The following is an 18889-nucleotide window of genomic DNA, read 5'->3' as shown; positions in this document are numbered from 1 at the left end:
TACTTTTGACAGGAGCTAAATGGAGCTTATATAGAATGGCATACATAAAACAGAACTCTAGGAACTGTTATCCCATTATCTGAATTGGCTCTTTGGTCGAAAAATATCAACCATTTTCTTGCTACTGGTGAAGTTCTTCGATGGGTGTGCTTAGAATGATCCATCTAGTAAAGTCTTGGTCTATTCGAAATACTCATTTTTTCTTAGTTTTGTTTCTGCCTCTGACCCATATGGTTTACTTCTATCTTCTACATCTGGGGCTCATTGAGAGCAGTGAATGTTTGCCTGCCATTGTTCAAAGCTCTTTTTGTAAGGGACATATGCTTTCTGTCTGAACTTCATGTACTCTATCACATAATTCTACTGCTCTTCTATTTACTATTGCTCAAATAGATACAAGAGGGGAGTTGTAGGAACCACAGTTCTCTTGTGTGACTCCTTCCAAATGCTCTCAAGTAACAATAATGGCCCAAATACTTTTTGAATGAGTTTTGGCAGGAAATATAATATTGCCTGTACCAAGAGCTGCTGGGAGACATTCTCTCATGATGGAAATTCTTTCTAAATCTATTTCTTCATAGTTGTTGACTGTCTTTTACTTAAAACCAACAAAAACAAAAATAAATATGCAAAAAAACCCACCCCCACCCAAACAAAACAAACCCGTTGCCCTATGGTCTTGTTTTTGCAAAACGTCATAGATTAGAGTTTTGCTTACAAGAACATGTGAAATCACTCTTTCTTTACTTTAGGCTGTTTTTTAGCCCATGCAGAGAAAAGACTGGTCATAAGAAAGATGTGATTCCAAATCTTTGAAAGATGAAACAAGAGTAAGTTAATATAGGAGTATCAGATGGTTCCATGGTAGTTCTCAAACTCTAAGTCCATGGAACACTGTTGTTTCTTGAGCTGAATAGACTCCAACTGAGAATAAAATAAAACAATTAACAGCAGCCTTTTCCAGATCCTAGGAAAATTAAGAATCCACAGACATGATTTTCCCAATTTCAAGTTATTTCAACTTTTTAATCTTTGCTGATACAATTAGAGTACAGTACTGCAAGTGAGATACACAATGAAGAACTTGCAAATTTAATCATTTGCTTTCCTTATGGACTTGTGTATCCATAACTATTTGTATTTTATACATTTATGGGGAAAAAGAGAGGTGGATTGGGGGGAAGAGAGAAAGAGATCCTGTTAATAAACAGGATTTTAATTTATACAAATAATTCAAAACAGGATAGTTTTAATAGATGAATTCCATCAAACGAAAAGTTACTTCACTTAGTAAAGAACTCTATGACTTTGTTACTTTGACATCTGAAGAAGGTTAAATAAAACCATCCAGTAAGTTTCACCCACAGTTTTCATTGCCACATCAGAGAGCTCTGCTACCACCATAGTTCCAAGTTCTACTATCCCCTCCAAGGGCTTTCTGGAGAAGCCCAATTAAGAAATTTATAAGAAATTTCTTCCATTAGGCAGAGTTCCCCCTCAGCACTTAAGAGGTAATATTCTCCTTCAAGTAGTTTTCTTGATGAACTTTTGAGATATTGTGTCACATTAGCTGGTATGTTTCCCCACGCAGAATGGCACTGAATATTTCTCCTTGCCCTAGCAATTAAATCATCCTGGGCCTATTACCATCATGGTAGTGAATTTATTGCAGAAATGTAGAAATGAATGCTTAGCTTTTGCATTTTGAAATAGATTTTTGAAATAGATTTTTGAAATTTAAGACAAGGTGATAATATTAAGGAATTTTGAGCTACAAGAGCTGGGTTTTTATATTTTTCAGAAGCAAAAAAAGTTCAAAGCATAAAGTTCATGCCAAAAAATCTTACATTTTTTTCAAATTTTTTTTTCTTTAAATATGGAATGCTTCATGAATTTGTGTGTCACCTTGCACAGGGGCCATGCTAATCTCTGTATCGTTCCAATTTTAGTACATGTGCTACTGAAGCAAGCACTCATTTTTCTCAGTCTTGACAAAGATCCTTCAAGTTAGGCTTAGGGAGAAAATAGAAAAAAAAAAAAGTACATCAGAGTGAATCCTGGGTGTGAGTTTCTAAGATATGAGTGGGTCATGCTATATTCTCTCTATGGTTAGTTCCAAGTGGAGGCATATGATAGAACTTCTTATACCTTCCATTTAAGGTTGTCATTCAGGGGGAAGAAGGACATATGCTTGCTTCTAAGGTGGAACCCAAGGAAGCCGACAAAAACTGAGACTGTCCTTATAGTACTACTTCAGCCTAGTGTAGGAACAGCAGAGTAGAAATGGTGGTGGGATGTGAGTAGGCAGATCACACTTGAGATAGCTCTAAAAGACATTTTCCTAGGGCCCAAAGGGTTCAGGGACAATAGATATCTCATGGCCCCAAGAGTGGAAAAGAAGTATATGTAAGAAGGATAGCAGATCAGAAAATGCTTCTCTGTACGGAGAGGGAAACATAGACTGTGGAATAAAAACTATGACCAATGGGATCGTGGATCTTAGTGGATGCCAGCATGGGAGGATGAGAAGCTAGGGACTCGGGAGGGTAAAAGTGTTAGCAGGTGACCAGATTCTGACCAATGACCAACCTCCCCGGCTGCACACCACCACCATCACCACTCATTAATCCCCATAAACTTAAGTAAGAACCCAGAAACTGGGGAAAGAAAGAGAAAGGAAACTCTTAGATGGCTAGCTTAAATTTGAAATGGCTAAAATCAGGTAAGATAGAGGTTTGAGTTGATCTATAGAAAACTATGGAGGCATATTATCTTTACATATCTGAATACTAGGAACTCATAATTTATTTTACTACATATACTTGATTTTTTTGTATTTCTATTATAGAATCTTGATTGGAAGTGATCCTATCTTAGGGTATAGTAGAATTACTTCTTAATTAAGGATTCATTTCTTAAACAAGGCTGTAAAGCAAAATTGTTTACAATGAAAAGTCATTCAAGAAATCCATTAGGCCAAGGATACAGTACAATATACAGTATATTTATTCAATAAATCCCACACAAGCAGTTTTTCCTCCAGGGCTGGAGAATAGCTGGGTTTTTTTTTTGGTAACACAAGATTAAGTTGTGTGCTTTGTGTCTTGAGACACTTAGGTTGCAAGGAACTCCCAAAATGAGAGGCTCATGGGACTGGACATTATGTGAGGGCAGATTCATTCCTTCCACCTGCTACTCTGAGGCATTGGATCATTCAGGGAAAGAGCTTTCCCTACATTTTTTAATTCTCTCTCCTATGTACACACTGGCACTCACTCTCTAAACTTAACTCTCGTGTACTTGAAAACATTGTATATAGACAATTGGACTCTTGTGTTCATTCTTGAATTTTTGATCTGGACATTATGGCTCTGGGCAGATGGCCTTTGTAAACATCCTACCTGGCTTGACAATTTTGGGTTAGATCTAATGTCATTTAAACTCAGCCTCTTTCCTCCCAATACTGTGTTTGTTCTCCATTTCATGGGGTTAAAACAATATGGGCTTCTATCTTCACCCAATACACAGAAGTTTTGATAGCACACTAACATTTTGAAAACTACACCTGGCTTAATTCAATAAAACTGCCTATTTGAAACAGCAAACTTGAAAGAAACTTCTAACTTCCTGTAGGCATTGAGTTTTTGTCTTCGAATTGATAGTAAAACAGCTGTTTTTTTTTTAAGATTTATTTATCTATCTGACAGAGAGAGAGAAAGCACAAGCGAGGGGAGAGGCAGAGGCAGAGGGAGAAGCCGGCTTCCTGCTGAGCAGGGAGCCGAATGTGTGGCTCCATCCCAGGACCCTGAGACCATGACCTGAGCCGAAGCCAGACACTTAACGACTGAGCCATCCAGGCGCCCTGATAGTAAATCAGTTTTAAAGCAAAACTAGTTATACATTCTTAATTGTGAGCTCAGATTCCATAATTATGTTCTTTAAAAGTAAACTTTTGTTATTTTAAGCTAGGAAAAAAATTATACTGAATTGTAGTGTTACTGATTCTTATTGGTAATGACTAATAATTATAGGCAATATTTACAGGTAGATAGAGGTTTTGTGGGAATTAAATTTCAATTTAGGTTGCTAAGAATATAGTTTACTCTTGAACAACATGGGTTGAACTGTGAGGGTTCACTAATACACAGATTGTTTTTGATAAATACAAGACTATAAACATCTTCTCTTCCTTATAATTTTAACATTTTTTTCTAGCTCACTTTATTGTAAGAATACAGGTGTAATACATATAACATACAAAATATGTGTTAATCAACTGTTGATGTTATTGGTAAGGCTTCTGGTCCACAGTAGGCTATTAGTAGTTAAGTTTTGGGGAAGATGAAAGTTATATGCAGATTTTCTACTGCATGGAGGGCTGGTGCCTCTAACTCCTGGGTTGTTCAAGAGTCAACTATATATCCAATATTACGAAGTGAAAGCCAGGCATTAAAATTAAATTTAAAATGAGATTAATATATCAAAATGTTAAAAATTAAGTTGACGCACACCACAAAAATCACACATTTCTAGGGCTTCTCCCTGGATCTCAGAAGGGGGTCCCAAACAAAGTGCCCAGAAACATATATTCTATTGGTTGCATGGTAATATCATTCTGTTCACATTTTATTGGGCATTTGTTAAATAAACATTGAACTAAACACTTTGTATTTGTTATTTCATCTGTTATATTTTATAGTCATCCTAGTTAGAGGTTAGGAAGTCAAAGCCCAGAGAGAGCGAGAAACTTGCTGAAGGTCATATAGCTAATAATGGAGAACAAAAATTTTAATACATTCAAGTCTGATTAATTCCAATACTTTATTTTTTATAATACTTAAAGTTTGATTAATGCAATTTAAAATGTTACTTTATGTAGTGTCAGTTGCACTTAAACCTAGAGACAGAAATATGTCCTCCTTTCTTCACCCATCCTTTCAATTTATTTTACATGCACGTTAAATCTTGACATGGCCAATATTTTGACAAACATTAGATTTGTATCTAGATTCTGGAAACAATTATGTTTTATAGTAGATCCTGGGTAAAAGTCAGGCTAGGCATAGTATTTTAAAAACCTCAGTAGTGCTATTAACACTCAGGTGAGTGACTATATTCACTGTATTTCACTATATGTTGAAAAGTGATTGCTCTTATGTTTGTTTAGATTCATCTTGTAATACTGTGCTTGGCAGCAAAGAATCTGTGGAAATATTGGCTTCAGACTTGGGTTTGTAATTCAACTGAGCCCCAAGCTCTGAGTTTTATAGAAACACAGAACAATTTTTCCTGTACTTTGATTAGTATTTGCTCAGGTTATTGACTTTTGTCATTTCTCTTTGAGCCTGGAGTTTGATGTTTATTCTTAGCTATATGACTGCAGAAATCTTCAGGTTCCAAGCACAGAGTAGGTTTTGTTTGGTGTACTTACAATTTTTCAGGCATCTGGGTGTGTTAAAGTCAGGGGTTAAAAAAAAAAAAGGAAAACCATCTTTAATTACGTATGTATGTATACATAGAACATTATAGAACATTTATATATTGGCAAAGGTTATTTGTGTTTAAATGTGGTAGTTCTTGACATGATGACCCCCTAGACCCTCACCGGTAGATGTTATTTTGCTTCAAGAGCATGTCATGGCTTATTTGCTGCTTTGGGTCCTTTATCTGTGTGATCCTTTTGTTTTTACACTTGGTTTCATGGTCTTTCAGACTGTGCCATGAGTTGGTTCACATCATCTTGACTTACTTTTGTATGTCACAGATCAAGTATCTAATTATGTGCTTTCTTGCTTCCTATGATCTCTCACTGCTGGTCCCCTGTCAACACCAGTTTTTAAGTTGATTTCCTTTGGCAGCCATGCCCCTGAAAAAATATATATGTGTGTGTATGTATATATATGTATTTTTACCCTGGAGTTTGGCCATACGTTTTCAACATCTGGATTTTAATGAAGATTTTAATTTTGTTCTAGTGACTTCCAATTTACTACTTTCTCAGGTAGGCACTTTGGAAAGGGGGATATGGAGAGAATTTTCAATATTTCTAGCAATGAAGAATAATCAGTGTAATATATGAGTAAGATAGATACTTCTGTACCTTAAAAAGAATAAGATGGTGATTGCTCTCCAGATAATAGTGGGGGGGAATGAATTTACAGAAAAAAAAGAGGGTTTTCCTTATTTAATGCTTAGGAATAAATTTTCCTCAGAGTCAGGGCATAAACAAGCACTGTTGAAAGAGAATTAGAGTCCTATTATATTACTTTTTAGTATCTGTTTTTTATTTTATTATTCCAGGAAATGGCGTTATTGATTGATTGGGATCCAAGAAGTGATTAAAAACATACATCCCCTATAAAATTGTGAATTTGTTTAGTCTTTTTCAGAAAATTGCTTGCATCCTGCTATGAGTGTTTAAACCTAATCACTGCTGATATTATGTGATAAGCCTTGGCATTTAGAACATAAAATGTGAGACAACCCTAGTTCAGTTCAATCAATGACTCTTGTATGTCTACTATGTGGCAGAAAATGTGCTCATTTTCTCTCATGATGATGAGAATATGAAAATGCCTAATGTATGCCCTCACCAAGAGCTCACTATTGATAAAATAGAGCATTAACCAAAAAGGAAGTAGGCCATTTGTTAAAGGAGACATGGTGGAATAATTTTGTCTGAGAAACTTCATCAAATACTATATTTAGGAAATATACTGATTATCTCCATTCAATTAAGTTGTGTAACACACACTAGAATAATGCATCACTGATCTCTACAAATTTATTACCTCAAACAAAATAGTAGGGAGAGAATAAAACCTCAATCTCGTGTCAGTCAGACCTTTGGTCTGGTCAAGGAGTCTTGGCTCTACTTCTTACTGTAGAGTGACTTTGTTTTAATATATGTAAAGTGGTAACAATATTACATGCTGATAGATTTCATTATGAGATTATCTATTACATAATGATTTGATAATATAAGCCTTCAAAAATGTTGTTTATTAATTTGATCATTACTAGTAGTAATGAATGGTGTAGAAAGGTGTAGAGACCAAAGACTATGAATCAAAGTAGCCAGGAGATGATCATGATATAGGGTCATTTTCTTTTCTCTAAAAATTCATGAGAAATGAAAAAAGGAATTGTATGCTCTTAAAAATGTTTTCAAAATATTCATGGAGCAAAGTAATTCTGTAGAGCAGTGGTTCTCAAAGTGTGGTCACTGGAACAACTACATCAATATCATCTGAGAAGTTGACCAAAATGCAAGTTTTAAGGTCCCATCCTAGACCTACCGAATCAGAAATTCTGGGACTGGATTCCCATTGATTTGTGTTGTAATGAAGTTTTCAGGGGTTTCTGATGCATGCTAACATTTGAGAACCATTGCTGCATATTGATATCAATATTATATGTCTTACTAGACAAGTCATTTATGACCAATCTTTTACAAAACACTTCTTTATTACTAAGTCTATATTTAGAGTATAACCCAATTTAATTTCACATGGAAACTTTCAAAGTCATTCCTTATAACAAAATTTTCCTTTTCGTTTCATTTTAAAAAGATTGCTTTAGTTACGGGAGAAGAAGAAGGAAAAAAAGAAATTAGAATAAAGTTGAACTTTAGTTGAAATTAGGTGAAATTTAGTATAGACTGAGACATATAAAATAATAGAACGTTCTGAGAACTTTTCTGCTGGTGGTGACGTCTTGAAGGTAAGAATATTTTTTTGATCTCTCCTGATCATAATATTTGTTACTATTATTTTTTCCATAAATGAATTTGTCTTTTTAACATCTTTTGAAAACTGTCTTCTTCAAATACTCTGTATTCATTTGGTAGAGAAGATAAATGTTCATAAACATAGAATAGAGGCAGCTTGAGGATTTGAACTTTGTTTAATACAATTTTGCATTCATAGTATCTACCTATGTGCCTAGTACATGCAAGTGTTTCATAGATATTTATTAAAATTGCATTAAAATCATTACATAGTACAAAGCCAAAAGGAACCAATGCCATAGATGAAATAAAGATAAAAATAATCTAAGATTTCATAAAAGAGAGATTACTTCCATCTGGAAGACTAAGAAATATTTCACAATAAAGATGGAATGTAAGCTAATCCCTTGAAGAATGAGTAGAATCTAGACCTGCTTGGATGGAAGAGTTAGCAGGCATAGGGAAATCTAGGCAAAGTGAGTAACATTTTGCAATACACAGAGACTGGAAGTGCAGGTTATGTATACATGGAATGAAAAGCTCTGTATTACAGAAAAAAACATAGAAAATAGCATGATAATTTTTCTGAGGCCAGACCATTAAAGAATAACAGGCTTGGCATCCAAACATTATTTTATGTGGTGTATAGAGCCATTTTAGATTTTTGAATAAGATATAAATGCTTAGAGCTATGCTTAAAGGTGATTAATTGGCCAGTATAAACTACATTAAAGAAGGAGCTGTTGAATGTGGGAAGAGGAGGGGTAACCTGGGTTTGAGAGAATTAGGGAAACTCATTTAACCACTCATTATATTTAATGAGGTGTGAGAATCAAAGATAGATGTCATTTAAATTTAAAGCCTGGCTCATTAAGAAAACAGCAATTCAAAGAAGTGTCAGAGAACAGAGGCAGAGGACGTTTAAATTTTAGACATGATGAATTTGAGATGCCAGACCAAAGAGGCAAAGAAATCTAGAAAGTATTTGAATATTAAATATTGGAGTTTAGTAACCAAGTGAGGTTGGACATACATATTTAAGAGCTTTTTTTTTTTTAAGATTTTATTTGAGAGAGAGACAGAGAGAGTGAGAGAGAGAACATGAGCGAGGTGAAGGGCAGAGGGAGAAGCAGACTCCCTGCTAAGCAGGGAGCCTAATGTGGTGTTTGATCCCAGGACTCCAGGATTATGACCAGAGCCGAAGGCAGACACTTAACCGACTGAGTCACCCAGGTGCTTCAGTTATCTTTTTAGATTGAATATGAATTTCCAAGGAGAGAATGCAGTAGAAGTCAAAGACATGGTTTTGGGTAATATCTAGACAGCATGGAGGAAGAAACAAAGAGAACATCTGGAAGAGTCAAATAAGAAGATATAAAAGAGGATGAGGGGGATGCCTGGGTGGCTCAGATGGTTAAGCGTCTGCCTTCAGCTCAGGTCATGATCCCAGGGTCCTGGGATCCAGTCACGCATCAGGCTCCTTGCTCAGCGGGGAGTCTGCTTCTCCTTCTCCCTCTGCCTGCTGCTCCCCCTGCTTGTGCGCATGCACTTTCTCTGACAAATAAGTAAACAAATAAATAATAAATAAATAAAAAAAGGATGAGGAAGGAAAGAAGGCATATAAATTGATGATTATGAACTCATTAACTGAATATCAATCAACCAGTTTAGTAGAAATAAGGTTGGAAACCAAATTCTAATGAATAATGAAGAAATGAAGGCAGACATGAAAACATCCTTTAAGACTTCTAGCTGGATTGAGGGTAATTATGGTATTGTGGCATAAAATGTACCTCCTGTCTTTCTCCCCTTTTAACGACTAAAATTCAGCATACATCCATGAACAAAAGCTCTGTGGGAGCTGTTGGATCAAGCACCTTATTCCAAAGGATCAAGAAGGATTCTCACCTACCTGTGTACTGGGTAATAGAGAGACCTTGGTATGGGCTGTGAAACCAGTAGGAGCCTATGAACTAGCCTCAACCCCTCTTTGCCACAGTTGAGGTACACCTGGAGAAAGGCTGACTTGCTGATACCTACAGACAAGAGAGCCTTTGTAGAAGTCCAGGTTTCCAGAGGAAATATTCCAGCATTCCATTGGAAAAGAGAAAATATAAGAGTAGATTTATTGGAGAGGGTAAGGTATGTCAGTGCCATCCCTCCCCCCAAGATGGCATTGCATGGGGATGGAGTAGCCAATGGTGACTTCTCCTGTAGGAGAGAGGAAGAGCAGTGAGTACCTGTCTTCTTCAATCATGTAGATAATAATGGAGAAACCCATTTCTCTCCCACAAAACCCAGAGTATTGAGGTGGGACCCCCATGACTGAGGGAGGAAAGAGGCAGATAATAAAATCAGAGGGCCTTAAAGGGATGTGGTTCCTATGGACTGCATACTGGACTCCAGCAGGAATCTTGAACAAGAGCCACTGGAAAAACCTCAGAATACCCCCATCTGGCCTGCAGTCATCATCATCCCAATACCCAAGTGCTAAACCCATATCTTCCCCCACTCTGAGGCTTGCTCCTTATGTGAGCTCTGACTCCTTGTGACGCATCAAGGGCAGCAGCAAGAGTTAGCTCAGGAGAACATGGAATAAGCCCAGGATGCAGGCCAAAACCTATGAGCAGGAAGAAACAAATTGAAGCTATAGCACCAACTTTGAGAATACAAAAGAGGTTTCCAGCAACCATCATGAGTTTTAAGATCAAGAAAAGATATAAATGTTTAAAGATTCTGCCATAATCAACATCCATTTATGATAAAAATGCTCAAGAAAGTGGGTAGAGAATGTACCTCAACATAATAAAGGTCACATAGGATAAGCCCACAGGTAATACCATACTCAACAGTGAAAAGCTGAAAGCTTTTCCCTTAAGATCAGGAACAAGACAAGAATGCCCATTCTCACCACTCTATTCAACATAGTATTAGAAGTCCTACCTGGAGAAATTAGAGAAGAAATAAAAAGGAAACAAATTAGAAAGGAAAACTGTTACTATTTATAGATTACATGATATTGTATAGAGAAAACCATAGAGACTCCACTATAAAACTGTTAAATTCAGTAAAGTTGAAGGATATATAATCAATATATAAACATCAGTTGCATTTCTAGACACTAACAAAGAAATATTAAGAAAACCATCCCATTTACAATTGTATCAAAAAGAATAAAATACCTAGTTGAGATTTAACCAAGGAGGTGAAAAACCTGTACTGAAAACTATAAAACAGTCATGAAAGAAATTGAACACACAAATAAATGAAAAGATATTACATGGATTGAAGAATGAACATTATTAAATGTCCATACTACCCAAAGCAATCTAGATTCAATGCAATCCTTATCAAAATCCCAGTACATATTAAACATATTAAAATAGCCCAAGCAATCTTGAGAAAGAACAAAGCTGGAGGTGCCACAGTTCCTGATTTCGAACTATATTACAAAGCTATATTCATGAAAATAGTATGGTATTGGCATAAAAACAGAGACATAGATTGATGGAACAGACTATAGATCCCCCAAATAAACCTACACAGATATGGTCAACTTATGACAAAGGAGACAAGAATATATAATGGGAAAAGGACAGTCTCTTCAATAAATGGTGTTAGGAAAATGGATAGTCACATGCAAAGAATAAAACTGGAACACTATCTTATACCATATACAAAAATTATCTCAAAATGGATTAAAGACTTGAATGTAGGACCTGGAACTATTAAACTCCTAGGAAAAAACAGGTGGTAAGCTCCCTGACATTGATCTTGCATCTGACTCCAAAAGCAAAGGCAACAAAAGCAAAAATAAAGTGGGACTCCATCAAACTAAAAATATCTGCACAGCAAAGGAAAAAAAAAATTATCAAAATGAAAAGGCCTACTGAATGGGAGAAAATATTTGAATATCATATCTAATAAAGGGTTAACATCCACAACATATAAAGAACTTCTAGAATTCAATAGTAAAAGAACAATCTAATTTAAAAATGGGCAGAGGAACTTAATAAACAAAGGACAATGAATAATTTGGTACAGTCACCGTGGTAAACAGTAGGCAGGTCCCTTGAAAATTAAAAGTAGGGGCCCCTGGGTGGCTCAGTTGTTAAGCATCTGCCTTCAGCTCAGGTCATTATCTCAGGGTCCTGGGATCAAGCCCCTCATTGGGCTCCCTGCTTGGTGGGAAGCCTGCTTCTCCCTCTGGCACTCCCCCTGCTTGTGTTCCCTCTCTCGCTGTCTCTCTGTCAAATAAATAAATAAAATCTTTAAAAAAAAAACTCTAGAAAAAAGAATTAAAAATAGAACTACCATACAGTCTAGTAATTATACTTCTGGGTATTTATCCAAAGAAAACAAATAATAATTCAAAAAATATACGCACCCCAAGGTCACTGCAGCATTATTTACAATAGCCATTATCTCAATTCAAAACAACATTCCAAGACACATTAAACTGTTAAAAATCAAAAGAGAATCTGAAAAGCAGTAAGAGAAAAAAGATTGTAACCCCAAAGAAACCCCCATTAGGTTAGCAGATTTCTCAGCAATAACCTTACAAATCAGGAGACAGTAGAATGATTTTAAATGTGAAAAGAAAAAAATGCCAGCCAAGATTACTCTATCCAGTACAGTTATCTTTCAGAAATGAAGGAAAAATATTTTCCCAGACACACAAAAGCTGAGGCAGTTTATCACTAGACCTGCCTTACATGAAATGCTGAAAGGATTTCTTCAAGCTGAAATAAAAGACAATAATTAGTAACATGAGAACATATGAAAATATACAAAAACACTGGTAAAGGTAAATATACACTCAGATTAGAAAAGTCATTCTGTAATATGATGATGTATTAACCATTTAACTGTAGTATAAAGGTTAATGGAAAGGAACAATAAAAATGACTATAGCTACTATAAGTTGTTAGTAAATAGTAAATATAGGAAATTGTGACATAAAAAAAGAGGAGTAAGGATAGAATTTTTGTATGCAATTGAAGTTAAGTAGTCCTCAGTTTATAATGGACTGTTATGTATAAGATTTTTTATTTAAGCCTCATATAGATATACAAACAGGAGAGAAAAAGATATCAGAACATATGACCATGGGGGGGGGAAATCAAGGAACAATGAAACTACAAAACATCCAGAAAGCAATTAATAAGATGGCATTAATAAGTCTATCTTATTACATATCAATAATTATTCTAAATGTAAATGGATTAAATTCACCAAACGGCACAGAGTGTATCCATTCACTAGTTGGAGGGATTAAAAGTAAGTCTCATATACTGCCTATAACCTTCAGCTCTAATGACATACTAAAGATCCAAGTGAAGGGATGGAAAAAAGTTATTCCATGCAAATGTAAATCTAAAAAGACCTGGGATAACTATACTTATATAAATAAAAATAGATTTAATGCCAAAAAATGGTAACAAGAGTCAAAGAAGGTTATTATGTCATGACAATTGGTGAACTCACCTTGAAAATATAGTAATAAATATATACACATCCAACATCAGAGACCTTAAATATATTAAGTATCAGCTGATCTAAAGGGAGAAATAAACAATACAATAATAGTAGGTGACTTCAATACTGCACTTTCAGCAATGGATAGAATATCCAGATAGAAAAATCAAAGAATCATTAGACTTGAATCATACTTTAGTTCAAATGGACTTATACAGAACATTCCATCCAACGTAATACACATTCTTCTTAAGTACACATGGAACATTCTCCAGGATAGATCATTTGACAGGCCACAAAGCAAGTCTTAGCAAATTTAAGAAGGTTGAAATCCTACTAACTATTTTTCTCAAATACAATGGAATAAAACTAAAAATCAACATGAGGAAAGCCAGATAATTTACAAATAAGTGAAAACTAAACAAAACTCTTGAGCAACCAATAGTTTAAAGATGAAATCAAAAGGGAATTAAAAAAAAAAATCTCAAAACAAATGATCATGGAAATACAATACACTGAAATCTATGGGATGTAGCAAAAACAGGTCTTAGAGGACAGTTTATAGTGATAATATATTAAGAAAAAAAGTCTAAACCAACCTAATTTTCTACTTCAAGGAAGTAGAAAAAGAAACTAAGCCCAAAGTTGGCAGAAGGAAGGAAGTAACAAAGATCACAGTGAAAATAAAAGAGACCAAAAAACTGGGGGGCGGTTGGGAAATCAATGAAATTAAGAGGTTTTTTAAAAAAAAGATTAATGGGGTGCCTGGATGGCTCAGCCAGTTAAGCATTTGCCTTTGGCTCAGGTCATGATCCCAGGGTCCTGGGATCGAGCCCTGCATCGGGCTTCCTGCTCAGCAGGGAGCCTGCTTCTCCCTCTCCACCCCAACCCCCCTGCTCATCCTCTTTCTTGCTCTCACTCACTCTCTCTCTCTCAAATAAATAAAATCTTTAAAATAAAATAAAATAAAATGAAAAGATTAACAAGATTGACTAAACTTTAGCTAGACTAAGAAAAAAAGAGAAGACTCCTGTAAATCAAATCAGAAATGAAAGAGGAGACATCACAACTGGTAACAAATATAAAAGAATCATAAAAGATTACTATGAACAATTGTATGTCAATAAGCCAGATAACTTAAAAGAAACTGATAAATGCCTAGAAACATACAAGCTACCAAGACTGAATCATGAAGAAATAGAGAAAATCTAAGCAGTCCAATAATGAGTAAGCACATTGAACCAATAATATAAAAGGTCTCAGCAAGGAAAAGCCCCATAACAGATGGTTTTACAGGTGAATTCTACCAACATTTAAAGAAACCTAACACCCATCTTTTTCAAATTCCTCCAAAAATAATTGAAGGGCAAACAGGTGCAAACTAATATAATGAGAAAATGCTTCTTTTTCTGAAAAAAATAATCTAAGATTAAAGATAATATTCTTATTAGGTATAAATACATTGTAATATACCTGTAATTATTCAATTTTGTCTTTCATTCCAATAATTGAAAAACTAGAATCTTAAAGTTGTGAGGGCCTTTAGACGTAATCTAGTCTTAGTTTATTATTTCTCAGTACAGTATCATGTATTATAGGTAAACAAGTTTTGTCTCTAAATGTCCCTGATGAGTTATGACCAGGAAAAAACACTGATAGAAAGTTTGCATTTGATTTAAAACTCTTCGATCTTAAGAAAATAAATGACTTATAGTAAATAATCCATCTAACTTCAAGTCAACACTCTTTGGAAGGCAGAGGGGATCCTGTTTAACTTGCATTTTAATGTAGGCAGCTGTTATTGCCATGCGTGAATGTCTGGTTTGATCAATTTAAGTTGCCTGTTAGCACTCCTAGCATGTATACATCCCTGAACTCTTTTATATCCCTATTAATGTTACTTTATTTTTTAAAAAAGTTTTATTTATTTATTTGACAGAGAGAGACACAGTGAGAGAGGGAACACAAGCAGGGGGAGTGGGAGAGGGAGAAGCAGGCTTCCCACCAAGCAGGGAGCCCGATGCGGGCTCGATCCCAGGACCCTGGGATCATGACCTGAGCCGAAGGCAGATGCTAAACGACTGAGCCACTCAGGTGCCCCTTAATATTACTTTTTAAAATTTTAGTTGACCTACAATGTTTTATTAGTTTCAGGTATACAACATGATTCAACAATTGTATACATTATGCAATGCTCACCACAATAAGTGTAGTTATCTTTCACCATACAAAGTTATTACAATATTATTGTAAAATATTCCCTATGCGGTATTTTTGTATCCCCATAACTTAGGTTACTTAAAATTTTTATGTTTACATAAATTATACAAAAAATTTAAAAGGACTGCATTACCCCAATACCAAGCCAGAAAAGGACATTAAGAAAATTTTAGGCCAATATCACTGATGAATATAGATACAGAAATTCTCAACACACTAGCAAGCTGAATTCAACAGCACATTAAAAAGATCATGCACCATGATTGATTTAGATTTATCCCTAGGATACAAGGATAGTTCAACGTATAAACGTGAATAAATGTGATACATCATATTAACAGAATGGAAAATATAATCCTCCCAATAGGTGCAGAAAAAAAATTTGACAAAATACAACATACTTCCATGATAAAAAACACTCAACATATTGTGTATAGAAGGAATATCTCAACATAATAAAGGCCATATACAACAAGCTAACATTATAATTTTAGCCATAGCTAACATAATACTTAATGGTGAAAGATTGAAACCTTTTCCTCTGATATCAGGAACAACACAAGGGTGTCCATGCTCACCACTCTTGTTCAACATAGTACTTGAAGTCCTAGCTAGAGCAATTAGGCAAGATAGAGAAATAAAAGGCATCCAAATCAAGAAGGAAATAAAATTGTTATTTGCAGATAATAGGATCTTATATATAGGAAGTCCTAAAGACTCGACCAAAAAACTGTAGGAAGTAATGAATGAATTCAGTTAAGTTGCCAGATATATGTATATTAAAAAAAAAAAAAATCAACATACAGAAATCAGTTGTGTTTCTATATACTAATAATGGAATATCTGAAAAATAAGGAAAATAATCCCATTCACAGTAGCATCAGAAACAACAAAATACTCAGGGATAAATTAACCAAGGAAGTGGAAGGCCTATACTATAAAAAATGTAAGATTTTGATCAAAGAAATTAAAAACCACCCAAGCATATGGAAAGATATCCTGTTTTCATAGATCAGAAAATATTGTTAAAATGTCCATACGACTTAAAACAGTTTACAGATTTAATGAATTCCCTATCAAAATTCCAATGGCATTTTTCACAGAAATAGAAATAACAATTCTAAAGTTTATATAGAACCACAAAGACTTCAAATACCCAAAGCCATTCTGAGAAAGAACAAAGCTGAGGTCATCACACTTTCTGATTTCCAACTATATTATAAAACTATAGTAATCAAAAGGGTATGGTATTGCTATACAAATAGACACAGACCAATAGAACAAAGTAGAAAACCCAGAAATAACCCCCCACACATGTACTGCCAATTAATATGTGACAGAGCCAAGAATACTTGATGAGGAGAAAGACTTCTCAATAAATTGTGCTGGGAAAACTGGATAATGACATGCAGAAAAAGGAGATTGGACCCCTATCTCACATCACTCACAAAAATTAACTTTAAATGGACTAAAGACTAAAATATAAGCAGTGGAACTATAAACCTCCTAGAAAAAGCATAGGGAAAAACCTCTTTGATATTGGTCTTTGCAACAATTTTTTAATAGGACACCAAAAGCACCACCAACAAAAGCAAAAAACAAGTGGGACTCTATCAAACTAAAAAAACTTCTGCACCGCAAAGGAAAAAAAAATTCAACAAAATGAAAAGGCAACTTATGGAATGAGAGATGGTATTTGCAAACCATGTTTCTAAGAGATATATATCAAATATATAAAGAACTCATATAACTCAATAACAAAAAATATGATTAAAGATGGGCAGAGGACCTGAATATTTTTCTAGAAAAGACATCCAAATGGCCAAAATTTACATAAAGTATGCTCAACATTACTAATCACTAGGGAAATGCAAATCAAAAACCACAATGAGATATCACCTCACACTTGTTAGGATGGCAGTCATTAAAAAGGCAAGAGATAACAAGTGTTGGCAAGGATGTGAAGAAAAGGGAACCTTGTGCACTGGTGGTGGGAATGCAAATTGGTTTAACCTCTATGGAAAACAGAATGGGGATTGAGGTTCCTCATAAAATTAAAAACAGAATTACTATATGATCCAGCAGTCCCACTTCTGGGAATAAATCCAAAGGAAATGCAAACAGAATATTGAAGAAATATCTTCACTCTCATATTTATTGCATAATTATTCACAACTGCTATGATTAAAAAAAAAAAAAACGTAAGTGTCCATCAACAGATAACTGAATTTGGAGGTGTGATATATATAATATTCAGCCATGACAGAAAAAGGAAATCCTGCCATTTGTGACAACATACATGGACCTTGGGGGGGCATTATGTTGAGTAAAATAAACCAGACAGGGAAAGACAAATAGTGCACGGTGTCTCTTATATGTTAAAAAAAAAAAAAAAAAATTGAACTCATAGAAACTGAGTTGAAATGTGGTTTCCAGAGTAGTCTGAATGATAGGGGAAATGGGGAGGTGGTAAAAGGATACAAATTTTTAGCTGTAAGATAAATAAGGTCTAAGAATCTAACATATTACATGGTGATTCGAACACTGTATTGTATAATTGAAATTTGGCAAAAGAGTAGGGAAAAAAGGGTAAATATGTTTGGTTATATAGGTGTTAGATGGTAAGAATCCTTTCACAATCTATATGTGTATCAAATCATCACAAATACACTTTAAATATCTTATAATTTTATTTGTTAATTATACATTAATAAAGCTTAAGAAAAGAAATGGACCAAAAAGGAAATAAATGCCATCAGATTTTTTTTTTAAAGATTTTATTTATTTATTTGAGAGAGAGAATGAGAGAGAGAGAGCATGAGAGGGGGGAGGGTCAGAGGGAGAAGCAGACTCCCTGCCGAGCAGGGAGCCCAATGCGGGACTCAATCCCGGGACTCCAGGATCATGACCTGAGCCGAAGGCAGTCGCTTAACCAACTGAGCCACCCAGGCGCCCAATGCCATCAGATTTGATCAAATTCAGGATAATATAGAATCATCTCAGAAGTAAAGAATAAATAAAATCTAGAAAAGACCCCGAATAGCCAGAGGAACGTTAACAAAGAAAAGCAAAGCCGGTGGCATCACAATGCCAGACTTCCAGCTCTATTACAAAGCTGTCATCATCAAGACAGTATGGTACTGGCACAAAAACAGACACATCGATCAATGGAACAGAATAGAGAGCCCAGAAATGGACCCTCAACTCTATGGTCAACTCATCTTCGACAAAGCAGGAAAGAATGTCCAATGGAAAAAAGACAGTCTCTTCAACAAATGGTGTTGAGAAAACTGGACAGCCACATGCAGAAGAATGAAACTGGACCATTTCCTTACAACACACACTAAAATAGACTCAAAATGGTTGAAAGACCTCAATGTGAGACAGGAGTCCATCAAAATCCTTGAGGCGAACACAGGCAGCAACCTCTTCGACCTCAGCCACAGCAACTTCTTCCTAGAA

At 35.1% G+C, this 18889-nt stretch overlaps 1 non-coding gene across 1 annotated transcript; it reads right to left on the bottom strand.

Annotated features, from left to right (window-relative positions):
• Positions 1-1870: 1870 nt before the first annotated feature.
• Positions 1871-1973, bottom strand: LOC118536362 (U6 spliceosomal RNA). The gene has a single exon (XR_004917655.1). It is a non-coding gene; the product is annotated as a U6 spliceosomal RNA (small nuclear RNA).
• Positions 1974-18889: the final 16916 nt, after the last annotated feature.

The sequence above is a fragment of the Halichoerus grypus genome, chromosome 5 (genome assembly GCF_964656455.1).
Source record: "Halichoerus grypus chromosome 5, mHalGry1.hap1.1, whole genome shotgun sequence".
In the NCBI taxonomy this organism is placed as follows: Eukaryota; Metazoa; Chordata; class Mammalia; order Carnivora; family Phocidae; genus Halichoerus; species Halichoerus grypus.
This window is presented reverse-complemented; position numbering and strand designations above follow the sequence as displayed.